The sequence below is a fragment of the Tamandua tetradactyla genome, chromosome 5 (assembly GCF_023851605.1).
Source record: "Tamandua tetradactyla isolate mTamTet1 chromosome 5, mTamTet1.pri, whole genome shotgun sequence".
NCBI classification, from domain to species: Eukaryota; Metazoa; Chordata; class Mammalia; order Pilosa; family Myrmecophagidae; genus Tamandua; species Tamandua tetradactyla.
In genome coordinates, this window is record NC_135331.1 from 121,740,627 (window position 1) to 121,765,300 (window position 24,674).

General features: G+C 34.8%; 1 pseudogene; it reads left to right on the forward strand.

Annotated features, from left to right (window-relative positions):
- The first annotated feature begins 6,828 nt into the window (after positions 1–6,828).
- Positions 6,829–7,971, forward strand: LOC143682717 (heterogeneous nuclear ribonucleoprotein H2-like; annotated as a pseudogene).
- Positions 7,972–24,674: the final 16,703 nt, after the last annotated feature.

Consider the following 24,674-nt stretch of genomic DNA (forward strand, 5'->3'; position numbering starts at 1 on the left):
GAGAAACAACAAGAACAAGGAAGAGAAAAGAGTTACAAACTTGGTGAATATTAATCCAAATATAACAATAATCCCTTAAATGTGAATGATATAAATGTACTAATTAAAAGACAGAGATTATCAGGGTGCATGAAATAAGATCCAATTATGTACTGTCTACAAGAAACCCAAAAGACATAGACAGATCAAAAGTTAAAGAATGGAGAAAGATTTACCATTCTAAATAACCAAATGAAAACTGGATTAATAACTATATTAATTGCAGACAAAGCAAAATTCTGAGCAAGGAAAATTATCAGAGATCAAGTGGAGAATTACAAAATGAAAAAAGGGTCAATTCTCCAAGAAGACACAACAATCCTTAAAGTGTTTATGTCTATCAACAGGGCAAATAGATGGGGCAAATCTGATAGAACTGCAAGGAAAAAATAAACAAATCCACTATTGTAGTTGGAGAATTCCAACACCCCTCTGACAGTAATTGACATCTCCAGCAGGCAGAAAACTAGGATACAGTTTAACTGAGCAGCATTGAACTAAGCAGCACTATCAATCAACTGGATCTAATGTGCACTTACAGAATACTTCATCCAACATGACATGGCAAATCATATAGTAGACCATTCCCTGGGCCATAAAACACACCTTAGCACATTTAAAGGAATAGAATTTACATAATGTATATTTTAGACCACAACAAAATCATGCTAGGAATAAATAACAGAAAAACAGATGGAAAATCCAAAAGTATTTAAGCCACATGCTTCTAAACAGCACATTGCTCAAAAGAAGTCTCAAGAGAAATTTAAAAAATATTTTGAAGTAAATGAAAAAAAAAGTGCAACTTATCAAATTTGGGGATGTATCAAAAGCAGAGCCTACAGAGAAATGTTTAACATTGAATGCATATATCAAAAAAGAAGACATATCTAAAATCAATAATCTAAGCTTCCACCTTAGGAAACCAGAAAAAGAAGAGCAAAGTATACCCAAAAATAAGCAGAAGATAAGAAATAATAAAAATTAAAAATAAAATTGAAAACAGTCAAAAGCAGTGAAATCAAAAGCTGATTCTTAAAAAAATCAGTTAAATTTATAAACCTCTAGCCCAGCTAACCAAGAAAAATGGGATGGCATAAATTACTAGTATCAGAATTGAAAGAGGAACCTTGCTACTCTTTCCATGGACATTAAAAAGATGAATAAAAAATAACTATAAACAACTCTATGTCCATAAATTTAATAACCATAGATGAAATGGACAAATTCCTTGAAAGAAATAATCTACCAAAACTTACACAAGATGAAATATATCAACTGAATAGGCTTGTGTATAATAGTTTTAGGGCAGTAAAACTATTCTGTATGATTATACAATGATGGATACATGAAATTATGCATTTGTCAAAACCCATATAACTGTACAACACAAAGTGAACTGATGTATTATATGATAAAGCTTAGTTTCTACTAACGTGTCAATATTGATCCATCAATTTTAACAAATGTATGACATGAATGCAAGATGCTGATATTATGTGAAACTCTGTGTGCATGTGTGTGTGTGTGTGTGTGTGTGTGTGTGTCTTTGTAAATATATGGTAACTCAATACCTTCTGTGCAATTTTTCTTTAAACTTAAAACTGCTCTCAATATTAAAAAATTTCTTGGCTACTGAGCTTGTCAAAAAAATACTTCAAATATTGTGTTATGCTGAACCCTTTTTGTGCCACATCTTGATATTTACCACAGGGACAAAATAGTATGTAATTACTCTAAGGACTTCAATTATAACCTGAAAGACAAATGCCATAATGAATCACATATAATAATCATATAAGATGTTGAAAGTAGCAGGCATAAAGTGGGTTAAATATATCTAATTATTTGAAAATGATTATACCATTTGTAAATTCCATTTATAATCAGATTGTTAGTAGTGCTATAATAGTAATCATATAGATATAGTTAGAAATAGAGATAGAAATACTGATAGACCCAACCAAATATTGATAATATATAATTCAGTCTTTGCTATTTCCTCCCCAAGCATCTTCTTCTAAATTGCTGTTTCTAAGTCAATTTGTTCTTTAGACAATAGATAAGCAGATTGTAGTTAAAATTGCACTCTTACAAACATCAGTATCAGTGGCCCTTTCTTTGCAATCATATCTACCAAAATTAGTAGTTCGTCTCCTTATTGATCACTTCAAGGAGTACACAGAAACAATTCAGATATTTTTCTGGAGGTTTTTCTTACTTTAATACCAAACAGCTCCACTTTATTATTACTATTATTATTACCACTTGTAGGCATTGGGCTATCATCTGCAAGACTTTATTTCCCACCCTTTAGCATTTACTCATCAAAAGAATACTAGATTTGTCTCCGTATTGAACAAAGAGTATAGCTAACTTATCAATATTTGAAGTTTAAGATATTTCATTTAGGCAGCTTCATAATGACTTCCCAATCTCATTTTCAAATTTCCTGAAATGTACATATCTATTGTTTTCTAATTCTAACTCTTTAATATAAAATGGGCCTTAATCTCCAAATTTAGGGAATCTCAAAATTCTTTAAAACATCATTTCAAATTCATTTCTTTCATGACCACTTTTGGTAATTTGTATAAACAGTTTAAAGGTGCAGTTTGAAAATAACTAGAATGTATAGCTATAGTTGAAAAAATGTGTTTTTTATACTGCATTTGCTTCAGATAATTCTTAAACTATATATGTCTGGACAAATGATATGCATATCTAGCTCTCTTCTTCTTCAGTAATCATTGCATTGTGTCAGTAAGGATTGTATTTTAGCTCCCAATAGCAGAAAAACATTCTCAATGGCTAACACAGAGAGAGGCTCATGAATCTCCTGCAGTAAAAAATTCAAGGCTTCACAATCCGAGGTTGTTATCACACACACAAACACAAAGCTACTCATATGACACTTTCACTGTACCAGGCACTCTTTTGTGTTCTTTATATATTAGTCTTCACCACCAAGCAAATAGGGACTAATATCTGTTCTATTAATAAGAACATAGGCAGAAATTATACTAGTAACCTACTTAAGGTCACACAACTAGTCAATTCTGGGACTTGAGCTGAGCTCAGACATCCTGGTGCTAGAATCCGTGCTCTTAGCAACTTCAGTATAATGAATGGTCATTAGCAAAACCATCAAGTATCTCAGCCCCCGCCATCATTCCAGGACAGTATGCTTAGCATGTGTTTTTTTTCCTTAGTAGTGGTAAAGAAAATGTTGTGTCTCCACTTCCCTCAAGGGTCTTCTGTGTCTATGGCTGACACAGCTCTGCAATGGGTCTGCTTTTTCATTATGGCTCAAATCAGAATCTGTTCAACAGACCTAAAAGTATTTCAGTCTTACAAACCAAGTGTTACCTTAGTGGGCTGGCCATTGTTTTAGTTTTAGTGACTCCAAGACAAATTAGCCACCATCAGGAGAATTTTCTCTGGGTCATAATATTCAGAGTACTGCCCTAATCTTGCTTCCTATTAAGGCAGTCATACTCATTCTAACTTTTGATTCCATCACTTACACTGAAAGAGAAAATAATTTCTACTGCAGCAACAGCTGCACTGGGCCTCCTTAAGCCTTGGAGAAATGAATGTTTTCCAGGATATTTTTTGTTTTGTTTTTGCATGGGCAGGCACCAGGAATTGAACCCAGCTCTCTGGCATGGCAAACAAGAACTCTGACACTGAACCACCACTGCACTGCCCTTTTCTGGGATCTTTTGAGGTATGTTGCTTGAGGTGGATAAACAGGTACACATGATATATCTGCTCCAAAATTTCTTTCTTTATATTTAGGATTCCTTATTCTATATTTGCTGGTTTGAAAAGATTTGTGTCGCCTAGAAAAGCCATGTTTTAATCCAAATCCCATTTCATGAAGGCAGAATAATCCCTATTCAATGCTGTATGTTTGAATCTGTAATCAGATCATCTCACTGCAGATGTGATTTAATCAAGAGTGGTTGTTAAGCTGGTTTAGGTGATGACATGTCTCCACCTATTTGGTGGGTCTTGATAAGTTTCTGGAGTCCTATAAAAGTGGAAACATTTTGGAGAAAGAGAGATTTAGAGAGAGCAAAGCAGAACGACATAGCCACGAGAAACAGAGTCCACCAGCCAGTAAACTTTGAAGATGAAGGAAAATGCCTCCCGGGAAGCTTCATGAAACAAGAAGCCAGGAGAAGCTAGCAGATGACACTGTGTTCTCCATGTGTCCTTCCAGATGAGAAAAGAACCCTGATAGTGTTCACCATGTGCTTTTCCAGATGAGAGAGAAATCCTGACTGCATTCGCCTGTGCCTTCTCATATGAGAAAGATAGACCCTGAACTTCAACAGCCTTCCTGAACCAATGTATCTTTCCCTGGATGTCTTTGATGGGACATTTCTATAGACTTGCTTTAACTGGGACATTTTCCAAACCTTAGAACCGTAAACTAGCAACTTATTAAATTCCCCTTTTAAAAAGCCATTCCATTTCTGGTATATTGCATTCCAGGAGCTAGGAAACTAGAACACTATATCACACAAGAATGACAAATTTGGAGCCTCATAACACAATTTAAATAGTATTTCTGGAAGTAAGACTGAGCATCTGTATTTTTTAAAATAGTAAGGAGAGCTTCATGTGCATCTGATTTATTGAGGGTATGACAGCACTGTATCCATCTGACCTAACTCACAGGGTAAATGATTATTTTTATTTTACCTTTGTAGAACCAGTGTACTTATTTTTACAAATGTTTATTGCATGCAGATTAAGTATTAGTTGGTTGTAGATTCCTTGTCTATATCTCTGAACAAAAGAAGAAAAACTTGCATATGCATCCAGAATTACTTGTAAGTACCCTTTATTGATAAATTCCGTCCATCTAAGATGTGTTTCTATTTTCTTCGACATCCTCAATATCCTTCCCATGTCTTTCTAGGTTATATCTAATTCGAATGAGTAAGTTCCCATCATTTCTGTAAGAAAGACGGGGATGTGATGAAATTATACAGAGAGTCTCCTGATATAAAACCTTGTAAGGAAACTGAGTCAAGTAAGACCACCACCACCACCGCCAGCTCTTTAAGTGTTGTCAATTAACAAAATCAAGTTTTTTAGTTTGGAGCTCTTCTTTTCTATCACTGCAATTGCAAATGCTATGATATTCTTTAAAGATATTTGTAGATATTATTTGATCTTTCTTCTTTCATCTGAGAAATGAGGGTTTTAAGATTGATTTTTTTCTTGGTTTTCTTGATTTGGTAATTATCCCCATAGCTGTCAAGTGCAGTAAGAATCAATCAGTTTACTTCAAAATTCTTGACTCTTTTAGGCTAATCTCATTGTTCTATGTCAACAATGCCTTTGTTTCCTGAAGGCTTAGGCATTACTTTTTTGATTATCCCCCCCCCCCCCAAATTTTAACTTTTTCCCCACTACATGTCTTGGGTTAGCTGTTCTATCAATTAATAACATTGGCCATCATCTTCAACTAAGCCAAATAACCAACTTCATAATCTTTTGGTTTCTGTGAGTTTTTGTGGTCCATATCCTATTCTAGAACAAATTTCTGTAACAATTGAAGTTTTTTAGTTGAACAGAGAAGGAACTGGCCCTAGCTGATTAGACAGGAAAAAATTACCTAAAGGATATAGAGCAGTGCCTAAAGAACCAGACTCAAGTCTAAACTGTCAGGAAGATGGCTATAAATGTCATGGTATAGAATTAACCTGAGGAGATGAAAATGACACAGTTGGACTTTAATTTATTGTTACCACTGCTTCTGCTATCAAAAATGCCTCTTCTGTATTATTTGGTAAATTTTGCAAAGTTTACTGTCCTTAAATTAGGAATCCTTTGCACCACACCAGCCAAACAGAATTCACAGTGAGTTTCCTTCATCAGGTTGCATTCTTTGGAATTTAAGATTCTAACATATGACTGTTGATGAGGTTGCCTAGCTTACACAACTGTAAATTAGCTTCAGCTGTGGCTAGAACATATTCTCAGTACTCTGTGCTTCCCCTGTGGGAAAGAAAGACCTATGATCATGAGAATTTGTCAAATAAAGCAAGGATGTTCAAAGACCACTGGTGCATTATGCAATCCCTCTGAGATTTCACAGCCTTGGTTTGATGATAACCTGTTTGCAATCCTCTAGAAAAGAAAATTAGAATCTAGCATGCCTTGGATGCAGCTGCCTCCTTGAACTTCCCTGGAAAGCCTCCACTCTACATATTAATTTGAAGATCTCCTGCCCCTCTTGCACCTGGACTCTCCTGTACCCATATCCACATCACTACTTAATGATTGCCTGCTTGCCCTAGAAAAATCATAACTTGCACCTAAATAAATTAGGGAAGTTTTCTGCTATCCACTGGGTTGAACCAAACCTTCTCTGATAAGACTTGAGCTTCTTCCAACTTTGTCCTTCTCTGGGATCTCTCCCTCTGTCCTAGATTTCCATACAGTGTTTCACTATATCTCATAGCTACTGTGTGATCATAGTTAATAATTCTTTATATTTATTTTTAACTCACTGTGTAATCTCCTACTCCTAACTGGTCCAAACTGCTAAATTATGCATACAGGTGTGTCCTTTTCTTGTTCTTTCATTTTTTCCAAAAATTCATTTGAGTTAATTTAGTAAGAAATTGGAGAAAAGTCATAAACAAGCAATTCATACAGTCAAAAGTACAATTTGATTAATCAATTCATTAAAGATAATTGAAGTGATCAACCATTTAACTAAGTAGAAGCAGTTCTAGCTGTCGTCTACTGCTTCGTTTAGCCGATGAAGTGATGCTCTTCTTCTCTGACTGCAAAATCCAAAATGGCTTATCACACATTCGTTTCATATACAGACAAGGTAGACCAAAGAGTGAAGCATTTGTGAAACTTAAATCTGAAAATAAATTGACCTTGGCTTTGAAGTAGGACAGAGAATCCATGGGACACAGGAACACTGAAGTGTTCAAGACCAACAGTGTTGAAAAGTATTGGGTGCAGAAGCGTACAAGTGTGAATAGTCCCAGTACTGGCAATGATGGCTTTGTTGGCTTAGATGACTCCCATTTAACTGTAGAAGGAAGAAATTGTTCAGTTCTTTTCAGGGTTGGAAATTGTACGAAATGGTAATGGACTTTCAGGAGTGGAGCACAAGGGAGGACTTTGTGCAATTTGTTTCACAGGAGATAGCTAAAAAGGCACTAAAGAAACACAAGGAATGAATAGGGCACAGGTACGACGAAACTTGCAAGAGTAGCCAAGATGAAGTCTGGACCCACCCACTATTATCCTCCTCCAAAGCTCATGACTATGTACCAGCTGGGCCCCTATACCTAGCAGAGCAGGTTGGCTATTGTGGCTATAAGATGGATACAGCTTTGAGTCTGATAGAATTGGAAGGGACCTCAATGGAAGGAATGTCTAATCATAGATATGGAGATGGTGGTGCTGGTGCACAAGTGGGCTGCCATGCAGAGTCACTGAAAATTGTAATTACAATTTTATCACACCTTAACCCCATGAGAGTACACACTAAAATTGGACCCAACAGCAGGATTACTGGTGAGGCAGATGTTGAATTTCTTACTCATGAAGATGGTGTGGCAACTATGGTAAAAGTCAAAGCCAATATGCAACTCAGATATGTGGAGCTCTTCTTAAATTCTACTGCAGGAACAAGTTGGGGGGGGGCACTTATAATCACAGCTTTGTAGAACTCTTTTTAATTCTATAGCAGGGGCAAGTGGTAGTGCTTATGATAGTAGCTAAATGATGGGAAGGATGGGCTTATCTAAGATTAGTTATTGGGATTCTGCTAGCCAGCAGGTGAGTGGTAGGTATGGAGGCAGTTATGGTGGTCAGAGCAGTATGAGTAGACATGACCAAGTTCTGCAGGAAAAGTCCAGTGATTATCAATTGAACCTTGCTTAGGTAGAGAAGGTACACCAAGAGCTACTACAGAAATAAAAGCTGTACATTTATGGGAGTTTAATAGAAAAGGAGGGATATCTAGAATAGCTGGTATGGTTGGTAAAAAGGAAATGTAATTGACTCTGATCACTCTTGTTCAGCTTGCTTGCTTGCTTTCCTACTTTATCTTTTTTTTTTTAAGAAAATAAAACAAAAATTCAGTTTACATTTTGCATTGCAGGCTTGTGATTCATGCTTACTATGGAAGTCAGGATTGTTTTAAAACATCAAGCTCAGTGATTTCTAACACTGAAATACTCATCTAGGACGCAGTAACAAAGTTCTGTATTGACCACAACTGTTAAAACAATTTTAAACTTTCTTCAAGTTAGTTATGTCATAGGAGTAAACCTAAGCAGTAAGCATATTTAGGTTAAAGCAGTTTCACTTACATTAAATGTTGCTTTTATCCCACAATACATTGAGAACTCTGGATGCATGTTGAGAAATATGCTTTTCTGTAAAGCTCAAATATAGGAGCAATGTCTATAGTTCAGGTGAAAACACTTGACTTGTTTGTTAATTCCAGCCTTTTGGTTTAATACCCTGTAAAGGCACATGACTGAACACTTGCTTTTTTAATAAGATCTGGAAATTTTAAGATGTAAAACCAATAGTTTAGGAGTTTGGAGTTTGGTCATGTTGTTTCATGAAATTCTAAAGAGTTTGATTTAGATTTTTCCTCATATGGTTTCCATATATCAAGTGAAGCTTGCTAATATATTAAGTAAAGTTTCCTTTTAAAACCTGGAAAAAATAATTTAACCTCTACAGTATCCAAAAATGCAAATTGAAAAATTAATTACTATCTGCTTTATATCTGTGCTGTCCAATGCAGTCAACAATCATCACTTACGGCTATTTAAATTTATTTGCATAAAATAAAATTGAAAGTTTTGTTTCTCTGTCACCCTAGCAACATTTCAAATACTAAATAGCCACATACAGAACAGGGATGATCTAGCATAGTTTCATCTTTTTGTTTATAGTTGGCAGGCAAGAAAATTTAAAAAAACGTTATTTACACTGTTGGAGAGAGAACATTTTTGTATTTTACTCATAGCAAAAAATTATGTAAACAAAAATTATGTAGATATTTTGATTTAGTATTTCCACTTCCAGGAATTTCTGCTGAGAACATATTTTAAATTGGGAACAAAAATGTATGTTCTCAAGTATATACCATTTAATAATGTGCACATACATACGATTTAAAAAACAAGATGATTCCAAATTGAAAATTGAATTAATAAATTACAATCAAATAGAGTGGATGTATATGAAGCTATGAAATTAATTTAGAAGCATATCAAATAATGGCATGCAAATATATTTATAGCATATGCAAATGAAAAGTATGTTTTAAAACAATATGTAGTACCTGAAAATGCTTTCTTCAAGTATTTATGTATCCTTATATCCTTAGAGGAGAGGCTAGAAGAATCAGCATTAAAATACTTAAATGAATCATGAATCTGTGGGTTGGATTAAGCATGATTTGCTTTGTAATGCTTTGTTAATTGCACATTTAAAGATTTTTCCATTAAATATACACTACTCCCTGAATAAATGGGGTAAAATTGCAAAATCTGGTACTTTTTTATTATCATGAAATGAACTTCTGGAAGTATAACCTATACATGTTGCTTTCCATAAAATAGAAACACACATGATATTTTTTATTGCATTTTTTTGCAGACCTACCACAATGGTAGATGTCTCTTACAGACAGTTTGTCCCTTGAGTAAACTAAAAAACCTGATAAATGAAAATAAGATTCAGTGAAGAGAAGCTTGCTACAGTTTATTAACTCACAAATCACAAACAAAAGGCACTGCTTTATGGACTATCAGAATGTATATTAGGGAGTTGCACCACCTTGGACTAATTGTCACTCCACTTTCTCGAAAGACATCAGTTTTTCCTTCTGAGTAGAGTTTCTCCTTCATTAAATACTTTTGTAAATCTCTGTCTTTGCAGAAGACTTAGCATCTGACCTTTGTTTTCATTTCAGCACAGCTTTGTCTGTTCACCTATACTTCATTAAACGCCTCATCCCTTTGCTCCTTTACTTCACTGTCATCAATAACCCTAAAAACTCCCATCTTCATTTTCCCCAGGTAATTGAATTAGTGAATTATATTCACATTAATCTGGATTTTTCTTTAAATGAGCCATCCCTTCAAGGCAACTTCCAACCTTGGTGCTTTTTATCTTTTTCCCATAATTAAATTGGACGTGATTTCTTAGAATCTTGAAAGTGGAAGATTGCAAGTGCAACATTTCTTCCTGTAGGGTCGAGGAAACCTGCTACACTTTATTTTTTGCCAGTATATTCTTACTTGTCTTTTTTGATATCCTTTTAGGAATCTTGACAGGATATGTTTTGAAATCCTCATTTTTTGCACATTCACTTCTTCCAGAAACAATCTATGGTAGGAATAGCATACTACTGAGTGAAATTTAAAGGGACTATATTAGGCACATAATTTTGTATTTTAAAATAGTTTTAAATGTTTAAAACATATTTAGAAATGTTCTTTAAGAACTTTTGAGATATTATCATTTGATAAATATCCTTTCATCTATAGCTGGTCAGTTCACTTGATTGGGACATGATTTCCTGAATAATCACATTTTTCATTCTGCTCTGGTTATCCTTTCTCTGAAATCACAAAGGGTGTTTACCATGTTACAGTTAGGGGTGGGGTAGGGTGGTGCTGCCAGAATGTGATATACCAGGAATGGAATGGCTTTTAAAAAGGAGGAATTTATTAAGTTGCAAATTTACAGTTCTAACACTGGGAGAATGTCCAAATTAAAAGCCTATAAAATATCTAAATCAAGGCACCTCAAGAGGTTACCTTCACTCAAGAAAGACTGATGAAGTCCAGATTTCTCCTAACTGGAAAGGTGCATGGTGAACATGGTGACATCTGCTAGCTTTCTTTCCAGGCTTCTCATTTCATGAAACTCCCAGGAGGGCATTTTCCTTCTTCATCTCCAAAAGTCTCTGGTTGTGTGGACTCTCATGATTCTCATGTTCTAAAAAGGGACTCTCTCCACAATGTTTCCTCTTTTAAAGGATTCCAATAAACTAATGAAGACCCACCTGGAATGGGTGGAGTCACATCTCTCTCTAATTAATACCCGTAATTGGGTGAATCACATCTCTGTGGAGTAATCTAACAGAGTTTCCAACCTATAGTACTGAACAGGGATTAAAAGAAAAGGCTGCCTCCACATTATGGGATAAGGATTAAAATGTGGCTTTTCCAGGGTACATAACCCTATCAAACCAGCACAGGTGGTCAAGTAGCAATAAAGAAAAGTAAACAAGTAAAGTGAAAAATTCATTGTACAAATGCTTATGCCAGAGGAGTGGGTGGAAACAGAACTTAATTTGACTGGTAATGCTAAAGAAAGTCTTCATGAGAAAAATAGCTTTTAGGTAAGTCATAAAGGATAGATGGACTCACCAGATCCTCAAAGATAAATAGGTATTGGTTTTCTCTGGATAAAGGCTTTCATGGGCGCATTATCTGTAGATTTTTAAAAGTAATTTATAAAAAAATAATTTAAAAATCACCTTTTGATTACCAACATCTGTGGGCAGTTCTAACAATCTCAGGGCTAATGTTCCACCTTGAAAAAGTATTTCATTGGTTTAATTCCAAACAATTGCCACAGTTACTTTTGAAGTTTTCTAATAAATATATAAACTTCAAATCAACAAATTTCATTACTCAAGCAACACTTTTGTTTCTCATGGAAGTTAGTTAGGATAGTTCCCCAGTAAATATTTGGCCTCTGACTCACAACGGTTTACCTAAACTTGGCCATTTAGATTAAAAAAAATAAGTTAATAAAAAATCAGGATTGTTAAAGCCAATTTTGGGTGCCATTTGTTTCTCCCATCCCTGTGAACTACATAGACCTGCTTTTAAACAGTAGAGTCAAAATAAATAATGATAGCTCATTTTATCTCGGATTTCATAAATATTTATTACACTTAATTCTAAGACTTTGATGCTTACTCATCTGTACAATGCCAAGCCTCTGGCAGGAAAACCATTATTTCCTTCCTTCCTCCCTTCCTCCCTTCCTCCCTTCCTCCCTTCCTCCCTCCCTCCCTCCCTCCGACTTTGATGCTTACTCATGTACACAATGCCAAGCCCCTGGCAGGAAAACCGTTCCTTCCTTCCTTCCTTCCCGCCTTTCTTCCTTCCTCCCTCCCTCCTTCCCTTCTTTCTTTGGTAATTCATAATGCCTTTCCTCACCTGTCTTCACTAAGACATAAGAAGCCCTGCCATTAGGTTAGTGATTGTTTTTTTTTTTTAATATCTAAAAAAGAGAACTGCATATAAAATCACATTATGAGGTGATTCCAAGCAGTTTCAGAATAGTACTGCCTTACCCATAAGTATATAGTAAGCAATTTTTATCTCATGTCAGTCAATTGTTCGTCTACCTTTCAAAAACAGTATGAACTAAATTCTCTCTTTACTGAACCAGAATATAGGTCAAGTCTAAATATCTGGGTTTATTATGACAATTGCCTTTGTTAGTAATTTGGCTTTGAAGTTTCAACTGCCATATCACCAAAATTATCTACTTACATAATTTGACATTATCTATCTTTTGGTGCTTTCTCATAGATGTGATGCTGAAAAAGAGAGACCCATTTTGACACTAATTCTTTAAATTGATGTCATATTTAATTGTATGGCTCTGTAGCTTACAATTAATTGAAACCATGTTTAAAAATTAAAACATCATGAAAAATTTAATAATTTTCACCATAATTGAATTTTCATAACTATGTTTAAATATTTAATATTGCTTAAGATAAAGATTGGACAACTATGCCAGGTCAGCACGCCATTATAGTGACCTACTGAGAACAGCTTTTCCCAGTTTGCATTTAATTTGTTCTGTTTTCTATAGCTGATTGTGAGCACTTACACAACCTTCACAATTAAGCAATATTTTCTTTGACCATGTTGACATCACTATAGAATACAAGAGATAATTTTAATTATGCATGGTAAGAAATATAACAGAAGACAAAGTTAGCAAAATTGTACAATGATTTACAAGAGGGATTAATATTTTGCCAAATATGTTTATCTATGTAGCACAGATTTCCTAAGCTAAAATTGTTTTAACACTAGCTTTTTCAGACTCATGTTCCAAAATAAGACTGCCATGCTGTAACTTCATATAGAATCAGGTATTTCAAAGATGAAAACATTGCCTGTTCCGACAGCTTGTCTTACTCAAAAGTTTTGATCAAATTCATTAACTTCCAACCTGAAACTACACTGACAGGAACCTCCAAATTCTAAGAACCCTTGCCTTATTTTTCTTTTTTGAGGAAATACTAATGCTCAGTCAAATTAAAATTCTCCCCTGATCAACAAATTTAGCTTTGTTTGGTCAATAGATTTTACTGACTGTCTTTGTATCAGGGGATTCTCTTCAACAATAACTATGAACTTAAATTTACAAAAGATCACTCATTAACTCATTGCGTGTCAAGCATTGTGCTAAACCCAGAAATTAAGGAACTCCAATCCATTGATTTTATCTTTTTTTTTAATCCATCACCTTTGCTCCAATTTTCAACTCCACCTTTCACTGGTTTAGAATCAATTGTCCACTGTTACTAATAATTTTCTAGTGAATATCATCCACCACCTGGTTTCACTCTCCCTCCCTTATGTCTGCTTGAATAAACTCCAATTTTCTAGTTGAACTCAGCTATCCACCTTTGTCCCATATGTATCATATAATCTGAAATTACTAGAGAAAATAAGACAGCCAAACTGACAATTTGCCACTTAAAATTAAGTCCACAAATTTCACCTATACCCTCAAAACTGTCTGGAAAAACTCATCCAGCAAGCTGCTTTCTGATTCTATTATTTCATGACATATATTTTGTTCTCAGATTTTTCAGACCTTTCCCTCCTCTGACTTTAAATGAAGACTTAGGTTATCATCCAGAAATGAGAAGCATTTGAACTGGAACTCTATATTCTTTCCAAAAGAAAAATCTCCAGAATTGCATACATGCATATTCATGTCTATGTCCTATATACCTGTTTCTGTGTCACCATGTACAAAATGTCACCGCCCAGTGCCTCCATGAGCAAGTGATGACAGCTATGTCTATATCCAATTGTTATTTGAAAATGAGATTGTAAAATACATTTATATTTAAGAGATATCAAAATGTAAAAAAAAATACATCTGGAACATTTTAGGTTGATTTTTCCTTGTTTTTACCATATATTTTGATAAAAAGAAAAATTAATCTTAATACACTATCCATTCATTATATTGTCTTGGGCACATTTACTCTTACTATCCATGTAAGTTCCGTAAGAACAAGGATAGTCACTTGTAACTATCTGAAATACTGCTATCAGGTTCAAAAATTTAACCTCAATATAAAGTTCAATGTTATATTCCAACTTTTTCATATGTTCCAATAACATACCTTTGAATCTTTATTTCTCCCTTGCTAGATTCCATTGAGGATCAAGTATTTCATTAAATTACCATTATTTCTTTATGTGCTCTTTCTTTCTTTCTTTTAATTGTGGAAACATGCATGCAATATAAACTTTCTTGTCTCAACTGTTCCCAAGCATACCACTCAATGGGATTAATCGGATTCACATCAAAATATTGTGATCCTCAACACCTTCCATCACTAAAATTTTCCCATCTCTCCAAACAGAAACTCTACACTCATAAACATTACTCTCTATTCTCCCTGTCCCCTCGCCTGTCAAACTATTTTTGTCCCTTCCTCACTTCTTTTCTCCTTCTGGGAATCCCCCAATATATATCTTCCTTGATGATGTTCCACAAGTTCCTCAGGCTGTGTTCACTTATCATCATTCTCTCTTCTCTATGCTCCTCAGAAATTACAATTTCAATTGTCTTCAAAATTCTTCCTTCTGCCTGCTCTAATATGCTCTTAAATTCTACATGGTAATTTTTAATTTCTATTACTATGGTCTTCAGCTTGGTTTGATTTATTTTCATAATTTACAAATCACTCATGTATTTTCTTTGTGTTTATCTTGTTTTCTGATTTTCATTAGTTCCTTGTCCACGGTTTCCTTTAGCTCTAAGCATAATTAGGAACATTTTTTTTTAAACAGTGGGAATTTATTAACCCCACTTACTGGTTTGAGGCTGAGAAAAATATCCAGATCAACTAAAATTTGGTGCCTTTCAATTATACATTAATCAAAGGTAGAGACCTTAAAGTTTTCATCTTTGAAACTCTAGTTTCTATTAAATATCAATATCAAGTTCCTTAGTTTTAAGGGCACATGGGTAGTTCAGTGGTAGAATGCTTGCTTTTCATGTGGGAGACCTGGGTTCAATTCCTGGGCCATGCACAACCACCCCCCAAAAAATATCAAGTCACTCAAAGCCATTGACTCTAATTGAAAAAAAAAAAAAAAAAAAAAGGCTTGATGACCATTGGAAGACACCAGATTTGTTATCTTGATACTGTCTTTCATGAGAGAAGTCCATACTTATCTATATGATTACGTTTTATGCCTACTTGTAACTTAACAATTTGAGGTTAGGAGTTTTATTTTTAGAAATTTGTAAGAGAAAATTGGAATGATTTCAATATTTATTATAAAATGTGGTAAAACTCATCAAAACACTTAACCAAATGCAATGTACTACATTTATTTTTAAATAGACACCATAATGGTTAGTACCAAATGGGTAAATACTTGGTAGAATATAAATGAATATTTTTCATTAAGAATTATGCTTGACATTGTCTCATTGAGAAAACAGAATGCTTTTTTAAATGCAACTGAACAGAAAAAGCTAGATTGGGAGTTAAAAGTCAGCAATGCTATTAACTTAAATATTGGCTGGAAGCCTTCAATTAAACTAACTAGGCTATTGTTTTGATATTTCTCTTCACTGAAATACTATTAAATAAGTAAAAAAACAATATATCCATTAGTGACATTCTACGATGTGTTATCATAATAACCCAACAGAAATTCTCCCGATTGCCACCCTGGTTCCTCATCATAATGGGCATCTGAATCCTTTAGTGAAGTCTATGTAGCATAACAGTCTCAAGAGAATGCCTGATTTATAGCTGACTTGGTGTAATAATTAGATAAATAATCATTTCTGGTGGAAAAGTCAGGGAAGAAATCGGTATAATCATCCTATAACTCAACAATACTCTTAGGGCTGCCAGTGAGGAAGCCTTGGAAAAACTTATTTTTGTAATAAGTAAGGATGTTTTAGTTTGTAAACTTTAGTTTTTATCAGAAATGGGGAAAAAAATAAATGGAATGACTTTTTAAAAAAGGAATTTAACAAGTTGCAAGTTTATAGTTCTAAGCCTATAAAAATGTCTAAAATGAGCAGGCAACAGTGGCTCAGTGGAAGAGTTCTCACCTGCCATGCCGGAGACCCAGGTTCGTTTCTCAGTGCCTGCCCATGTAAAAACAATGTCCAAACTAAGGCATTCAGGGATGGTATCTTAATCCAAAAAAGGCTGATGGGTCTGGAGCACCTCTGTCAGCTGGGAAGGCACATGGCTGGCATCTGCTGGTTCCTTGCTCCTGAGCTCCTCTGCTCCTGTGACGGTTTCTCACTTTGCCTCTCCAGGGATGACGTTCTTCTGTTAGCTTCCCTTGGATCTCTCCAGGTTCTAGCTTGCTTAACATGTCATGTGATAACACACAGAAACATCTTCTGGGCTCCAAACATCTCCAAACACCCATTTCTCTGTTCTTTGAAGCAAATGTTTTCCAAGTGTCTATATCTGCTCTCTCTGTCAGCTGTGCTCTTAAGTGTCTGTTGGCAATTTCTATCAGCTTTCTCTCTTGGCTCTCTCTGTTGGTTCTCTCTCTGTCGGCTCTGAGTCTTCTGTCCTTTCTGACTCGCTCCAAAATGTTTCCTCTTTTAAAGGATTCCAGTAAACTAATCAAGAGCTACCTGGAATGGGTGGAGTCACATTGCCATCTAAAAAAAAGTCACCCTCATAACTGGGTGCTTCACATCTCTGTGGAGATAATTTGATCAAAAGTTTCCAGCCTACAGTATTGAATTAGGTTTAAAAAAGAATGGCTGCCCCTACAAGACTGGATCAGGATTAAAACATGACATTTCTGGGGTACATAATATTTTAATATTGGCACTAAGGGTAAAGATATACTGAGAGGAAAAAAAGAAAATTAAAGTAAAAAATGATGAACATGGCAAAACTTATCTAGTTTCATAGTTCAATTTTTAAATTAATGTAACATACAAAGCTGAAATAGGTCCCTAGTTTCCTTGACTAATTTCTTCAAAAGACACGTAATTGAATGAAAGAAATTTACCATATGGGGTAAAAAAAGATGGAAAGAAATATATATAGAATAATATAGGTATATACTATTGATAAAAGTATCATTTATTTATTCTTGTAAAATTCCACACTTATAGTATATATAATCAGAAAGAATCTCTTAGCTTTCTGGGACAGGATTCATTTTTCTTTAATATGAAAAACTTCCTGGCTACTAAAGCATTGTTAGTATTATACAAGTTTTAATTCAGCGTAGAGTAGCACTAAGTTGAGACAGTACAGTGTAAAAACACCAACATTGTGACAAGTATCCAGTCTCCCATAATAGCAAATTTATAGGGAGATAATTATGTTCAGCAATATAGACACATTTTAAATTTTATATAAAAATAATTATATGTTGGAGCTATAAAGAAGTTAAATCTTAAATTGAATTATGAACCATAACTTAAATATTTTAGTTATAAAGGAAGAATGTACCAAAGTACAATTCTCTTTTATTTCCAAATAGTTTGTTTCACTGAAATAATTAATATTATTATTAATATAAGTAATATTAGACTGAAATAGAAAAATAATGCTAAATATAAGAAAAACGATACTCTTTTTTCTTCAATGATTTTTTTAAATTGAGATATAATCATTCAAAGTGTACAATCAGTGGTTCACACTATTATCATAAGGCTATGCGTTCATCATTACAATGGATTTTTTTGAACATTTTCATTACTCCCAAAACAATAAGAGTAAAAATAAAAATAAAAGTAAAAAAAGAACACCTGAAACATCCCATACTGCCTATTCCCCCATTGTTTATTTTTTTTTTACTCATCTGTCCATTTGCTGGGTAAAGGGAGTGTCAGTCACAACATTTTCACACTTACACATCCACTCCTTAAAAGCTTTATAGTTATTCAATCATCTTTAAGAATAAAGGCTATTGGTTACAGTCCAACAGTTTTAGGTATTTGACTCTAGCTACTCCAATACACCAAAAACTGATAAGGAATAGATATCTACTGCATAAAATTACCTCCAGAAATACCTCTCAACTCTGTTTGAAATCTCTCAGTCACTGAAACTTTATTTACTTCATTCCTCTACCCCCTTTTGGTCAAGAAGGCTTTCTCAATCCCATGATGCCAGGACCAGGCTCATCACTGGGAATCATGCCCCATATTTCCAGACAGATTTACCTACCTGGGAATCATGTCCCATGTACTAGGGAAGGCAGTGAGTTCACCTGAAGCTTTGGCTTAAAGAGAGTAGCCACATCTAGCAACAAAAAAGAGGTTTTCTGGGGGTGACTCTTTAGGCATAATCATAAGTAAGCTTAGCTTTGCTTTCGTAGGAATAAGTTTCATAAGGGCAAGGTCAAGGGCCTGTCTTATCAAATTGGTGGTCCCTAATGCTTGTGAGAATATCAGATCTTTCCCAGACAGGTAAATGCAAATAATTTTTAATCTTCTGCCTGATTTGCTATGGGATGTATCAGAGCATCCCACCAACCTGTACAAACCAACAAGATCTCATGGTTCCAGGTAATTATAGTGTTCAAATAAGCTTAACATAAAAAATTAAATTAGATGGTGTGCTACTGAAAATATAAATTTAACACCAAAAAATATCCTTTCCTCTGGTCTCACACAGTAGTGGAAGTTTTAAAATACAGTCAATATCCTTTACCCATTAGTCTGATTTACCTTAGTCTTACTCAGATTGGCCTTATTTATATCTCTAATTGAAGTCTGATCACTTTTTTGCTATTTTAAACAGTGGCTATATGAAAGCCGGCATTACCCCACACAGCAGCCATAATCTTTTTAAGTAAAGAAATTGTAGTTATATGACTAGTACATTGTGTTTTGAAAGGTATAAAGATACATCCTAGAAATTATGTCAAATCAGCAAGCAATGATCCTATCACAAACAATGATTATTGTCAGTTTTCACATGGGACCCTGAGGCCAATTGACTGAAAGAGTGAGACCTGTCAACCCCAATTGAGTGAACAGGGACAGTCCTAATACAGGAGTTAAACTTCTACTACTTCCTCAAGAAGAACACACAGACAGGACTAGGTTGATAAATATTTCAAACAGCCTTTATCTAATAGCTCTGAGAGTTATTTATTGACAATATCGAGGGCTTTATGGAGGTGTTCTGCATAATAATTGCTCCAAAACAGTTATATAAAGGTCCTTGAAGGATGATGCTTTTTAATTTAATAGATGGCTTATAGGAACAGTTGTGAGCAGTTTGCCAGGGATTCTAATTCTAGCTAATGAAACAGTGCCAACTCTGTGACTCAGAATGTTAGATTGCAAGCTATTCAGGATATTCTGAGAAGTGATCCAAACATAGAAACACCTGAAACTTCAATATTGAATCCATTTACATAAATCATTTTCAAGGAGTCTTCTAATGTTAACACGTATGCCCAGTAATATTTAGGCTGAGGCTTTGTAGATGAGTTAGAACACTAGAAATTGATTAAAGCTGTCTAATTTTATACTATCAGATGATCATCTTAACAGAAATTTGTATATTGTCCCTGAAAGATGTCAGGTAAGACAGAAGCAGAGCAAAATAAATAAATACAAAATCTACTTTAGCTATATCACACAGGTCTTGTGGGCAAGATGTTTAGTACAACAATTTTATTTCCACTCATTATTTAATCTGCCAACTGTTCATTCAAACAAGCTCAGGTACATATCTGTGAAGAGGCCCAATCTTTGGAAATTAGTGATGACCTTAGTGATGGAAGTCCTGTAAAGATGACTTGGAATATTCCAGGCTGCCAGCTAAGTTTCATAAGTAAAAATGTTGCTTTACTGATAAAAACCACAGTCAGTGCTTTCCTTTGAGGTGATTTATTAGAAATATGTGCTTGAATGTGTTTTTAAACTCTATCTTTAGTTGTTTTTATTAGATGAATTTCTCTGAGAGATAAGAAATTTTCAGGCAATGCATTGAGATAATAGAAAAATTGAAGCATTTCAAAGAAGCTTGGTTCCACTTGATTTTCTTATTGTACATATTTTTTTTCAGTGTTAAGCGTTAGAAAGTTTTCTTGGTATGTGAGAGTAGTGTATTTATCAACTAATATGCGTTACTATTGTAGGTGTATTATTGCATGTTTATACATGATATTATTATATTTGAATTTCTAAGATTGGATGTAGTGAGGCAATTTCATCTAACACTATCCATTTTTCTATATCTACCACTTGCCTTTATCTAGCTAGCTAGCTACCATCTGATAGATGGTTTTATCTGAAGCACTGAGTATATCAAACTAATAAGACAAGAAGGGCTATATGAATAACTGAATCAGTTAATAGAGACCTCCTAATTAAATCTAGGAAAATTTTAACCTTAAGAGTAAAAATTGGAGCCGAATGTGAATATCTCGGTTTAACTTGAATAATTAGTTTTGATGATGCAAACTAATCAGGAACTAAGGTAAAATAGAAGACATATATGTAGTAGGAAATAGTGTTTTCCCATTAATAGAGAAAAGTTGTCAGTCATTTTTTTTTTAAGGAAATTTTTTTTCTAAATGCAATCTTAAGAAGAACTATATATATATATATATGTAAACATGCATGTAAAAACCTAAAAACAAATTATTTCTGCTTGAAGCCAGAGGGAAGGATTAGAAGCTGCACCCTTTAATCTTTCTCTGTCTCTCACCCTCCAATATCTCCTGTAATGGTCCCTATGGAGCCTACGCAGATTGCTAAGGCCATGTAGTTCTGTCAGAGTTCTATGGAAAATTTCCTTGAATGTAAGATTAGCATTTTCTGTCTACAGATAGACTAATATCATAAATAATGCATTGCTACACTCGATATCCACTAATTGGTCAATGCAATCTTAAACCTTAAAATGTATGTGCTGAGAAAATTATCAACTGACATTCATAGCTGCAACATTACTAGACATCCTTTGGCTGCAGGAAACTGTCTCGTCCAAGAGCAAACCCCTCCCAGCAAGGCCAATGAAAGATTGGTATGAGTATGAAAAGTCAGGCCCTTTTACCTCAAAGATTAACTGAGTGAAGAGTCTTCCTTTCCAAGACTCCTTCGGCTCAGCTGAGGCCTCAGTTGCAACCACGCTATGGATCAGCTATGCCTTCTAGTCTAACATATATGAAAATGAGGGGCTCATTCATGGACCATGTAAAGTATTAACCCCTGGCAGGTTCAGCTTAGTTCTTCCTGGAGTTATTCTGCTTAGGAATGCAGCCTCAAGCAAGTGGTCAGTGCCAAATTAATTAAGTGCCTGATGGTTGACAAGTAACATAAGGAAAAGCTGACAAGAATTTTGAAGAGAGTATTCAAGAGGCTAGATGGTAGTTGATGAAAAATATGTCTACAGTATTTTTCACATCCTCCTATGAAGATGTGGAATCAATGCCTTACCCTTTGAATCTGGACTGACCTTGTACTTTGAAATGATCAACAAAATTAATCGACCTGTACACATAGATAAATTTTATGGAATATAAATTATATCTCAATATAATAGTATTAGTATTACAATAATAATAGTTGCATTTACCAAAATCCTTGTATATTTGGGTTCTTTCTGTTCCTTCTGTTATAAAGTGTTTCCTTTCATTCCATCATACTAAGAAGTGCTTGAATGTTGGAGTTGGTCAAACAGCTGCAAATATAAACTCTGGCTATTTTGGATCTATGTGGAAAAGACATATTGTATGCTATATTAGGGCTTCTTTTACTTAAAAAAAGTTTAGCGATAATGTTAGAAAAGAATCTGGCATATACCAGCAATGATAATAATAATAATAGCAAAAATATATATAATGGTGAAAAAATCAACAGTTGTGGAGCATCTATCCTAAGTTATAACATACTGATTAAAAAAAAAAAGTGGACAATGGGAGCCTGGCTGCCTACATGAGCAGCCTGGCTCTTCACGGATCACTCAGGAGACATTCAACAGACTGCTTCATTCCTATGAGCTTCAGTTCTTCTCTACATAAAATGTGGCTAATCACCTAGAACACTGTCTAACCCAAGTATAAGTGATCTATAAAATGTGCTATTATCATTATTATTATTTTAGGTATAATTATAGTTAATATCTTATAGGTTTTTAATGAGAATTGAACTAATTTATATATAAGGTTCTTGAAACAGTGTCTTTCATGCTGTTAAGTGCTCCATAAATGTAAGCACGATTTACCTGCACTGTTCAATCCTCACAACAATGGTATAAGGTTGGTGTTATTATAATTCACAGTTTAAAGTAGGTATAAAAAATATTGTAGCTATTAATAGAATGACAAAACAAACTTTAACTTCCATCATTTTGTCTATTGGAACATTTTACAGATCCATAAATCTCTATATACTTGATGATTCTCTCTCCTCCAAGTTAGCAATGTTTAACTTCTCTGTATTTCTCATTTAAGGAATAGCCTATGTGCTGGTTTGAAAGGATGTATGTCCCCTAGAAAAGCCATGTTTTAATCTAAATCTCATTTCATAAGCGCAGAATAATCCCTATTCGATACTGTATGTTTGGATCTGCAATTACATCATCTCCCTGGAGATGTGATTTAATCGAATGGTTGTTAAACTCGATTAGGTAGAAGCATGTCTCCACCCATTTGGGTAGGTCTTGATTAGTTTCTGAAGTCCTATAAAAAAGGAAACATTTTGGAGAATAAAGGAGATTTGAAGAGAGCAGAGAATGCTGCAGCACTACGAAGCTGAGAGTCCACCAGCCAGCAACCTTTGGAGATGAAGAAGGAAAACACATTCTGGGATGTTTCATGAAACTGGAAGCCAGGAAAGAAAGCTAGCAGATGACGTAGTGTTTGCCATGTGCCCTTCCAGCTGAGAGAGAAGCCCTGACTGTGTTCGCCATGTGCCTTCTCACTTGAGAGAGAAACCCTGAACTTCATCGGCCTTCTTGAATCAAGGTATCGTTCCCTGGATCCCTTTGGTTGGACATTTCTATAGACTTGTCTTAATTGGGACATTTTCTCAGGCTTAGAACTGTAAACTAGCAACTTATTAAATTCCCCTTTTAAAAGCCATTCCATTTCTGATATATTGCATTCCAGCAGCTAGCAAAATAGAACAGCACATAAGTATTTCAGTGCAAGATCACATTTAATGATTGAGCTAAGGCTAGTAATTTTTTTTGTTTTTTTGCAGTCATAGAATAGATCAAATTATGTCTGCAACTGGCTACAATATTTTCCTTGAGGAAAAGTTTGCTGAAATCATTAAAAACAATTGAAAATGTCCTATGTGGTACAATACCTTCTGTCAAAAATTCCTAGTATTACTCAGGCTCCATTCCTTTATTCCACTAATTATTGCTTAGGGTAACTATGCTGAATTATTCTCATATATCTCAGGTCTCGCAAATCCACATGTTAACAATCTTAAGTGAAACCATATTAATATTAATCATTCATGTTTTGTTGGTCAATTCAGTTCCTTTAAATTCTTGTGATGTTCTCTTCCCAAACATTTCTAGTCCTTGGCAACACTTTGAAGATGCAGCAGCACTGTTTTTCTTCTCCAACTCCCAACAACTTCAGGCCTCAGATGCTATCAACCACATGTAAATGAAGTTCTTGATTTACTAAAATGGCTTTGTAGATTTGAGATCTTGGATGACAGATAGCCATGCAGTATCCATATAAAGGTGGGTAACAGGCTCATGTACTCCAATTCAGGTTCTACTTAGTTGCCGAGCAATGGTTGGTGTTTGTGGCCACCAAAGAGGCAGTGCTTTATTGGAAACAGAGTATTCACTAATCTTTATAATCACCTCTTTTTCTAGGACTCAGACACATAATTGGATTGCAGTAGGAATGGGTCAGGGACCCTGTATTAGATAGCATTCTCTAGATAAACAGAGTCAGCAGGAGATATATGTAAATAAACAATTTATAAAAGTGTCTCACGTAACCGTGGGGAGGTAGAATCCAAGATCTGTTGGGCAGGCTGTGAGGTGGCAGCTCCAGTGAAGATCCTCAACGTACTCTCAGGAGAGGCTGGCTGAAGCAGGAAGAGTGAATGTCTCTTCTGAATCCTCCTTAAAAGCCTTCAGGTGATTAAATTAAGTGTCACTCATTGCAGAAGACACTCCCTTTAGCTGATTGTAAATGCTGTGGATGCAGCCAACATGGTCATGATTTAAGTCCAGGAAATGTCCTCACAGCAGCAGACAGGCCAGCGCTTCCCTGACCAGAAAACTGGGCAACACTATCTGGCCAAGTTGAAACATGAACCTGACCATGACAGACCCC